The sequence below is a fragment of the Otolemur garnettii genome, unplaced genomic scaffold, assembly GCF_000181295.1.
Source record: "Otolemur garnettii isolate 467f Iridium unplaced genomic scaffold, OtoGar3 scaffold00140, whole genome shotgun sequence".
Classification (NCBI taxonomy): Eukaryota; Metazoa; Chordata; class Mammalia; order Primates; family Galagidae; genus Otolemur; species Otolemur garnettii.
The window spans coordinates 1904946-1906169 of record NW_003852535.1 but is presented as its reverse complement, the minus strand read 5'-3'; positions in this window follow the sequence as shown (position 1 = coordinate 1906169).

Below are 1224 nucleotides of genomic sequence, written 5' to 3'. Positions count from 1 at the left end.
AAAAAAAAAATCCTACAAGTTCTGTGAAAAGGAGGAGGCCAGGATGTAACTGTGTTCAACTTTCGAAGAATTGGCTGTAGCTAGAAATCAGAGGGAGGAGAAGCTTTTAAAGACCAAAGATAGGGACTGTGTTTTCATTTGCCTCAGGGTAAGGAGGAAATAGAGGTTTTCTTTTTCTTTTTCTTTTTCTTTCCTTGAAGCAGAGGAGCAGAAGGAAAGAGAGCTCTTAAATAAAATCTTTAGGAAATACCTAAGAAAGAGAACTGGCAAAGGATATATAGAGCTGTAGTTATATATAACTGTGAATATATATATATATATATATATCTTTTTCACAAGAAGGAATCATGAAATTAAAATACTTGAATCCTGACAGCTGCGAAACCTGCTTTTTAGAGAGAACTTAGGGCTAAAAAAATGGACTGTAACTTGAAGATAGAATTCTAGATGCCTTTTAAAAAGGCATGTTTACCCAGTGTCTGGGTAGGACGATTTGGCATTATAGTTTTAATTTTTGATTTTTTTTTTCTTTTTGCGACAGAATCTCACTCTGTTACCCAGGCTAGTTTGCCCTGGCATCAGCCTAGCTTGCAGCAACCTCAAACACCTTCAGCTTTGATCTAGGAATGCCTTTATTTCTCCTTTGTTTTTATTTTTACTTTTATTTTTATTTTTTGAGACAGAGTCTTAACATTGTTACCCCCAGTGGAGTGCCATGGTGTCATAGCTAATAGCAACCTTAAACTCTTAGCTTCAAGTGATCCTCTTCCCACAGTCTCCTGAGTAGCTTGGCGTACAGGCCTCGTCACAATACTCAGCTATTTTTTTTTTTTTTTTTTGGCAGTATTTGGCCGGGGCTGGGTTTGAACCTGCCACCTCCACTATATGGGGCCGGCATCCTACTCCTTTGAGCCATAGGCGCTGCCCTACTCAGCTATTTTTTAGAGACAGGATCTTGCTCTTGCTCAGGCTGGTCTAGAACTTGTGAGTTCAAGGAATGCACCTGCCTTGGCCTCCTAGAATGTTAGAATTACAGGTGTGAGCCATGGCACCTGGCCCATCTCCTTTGTTTTTAAAGTTTAATTTTTCTGGATATAGAATTCTTGGATGACTGGTTTTTTTCTCTTTAAGTCTATTTTTTAATTCGGGTTTTCTTTTTTTCTGTTATTGTTTAGGGGTTCTTATGTATGGAATTTTTTGATATTTCTTTTTTTTTTTTTTTTT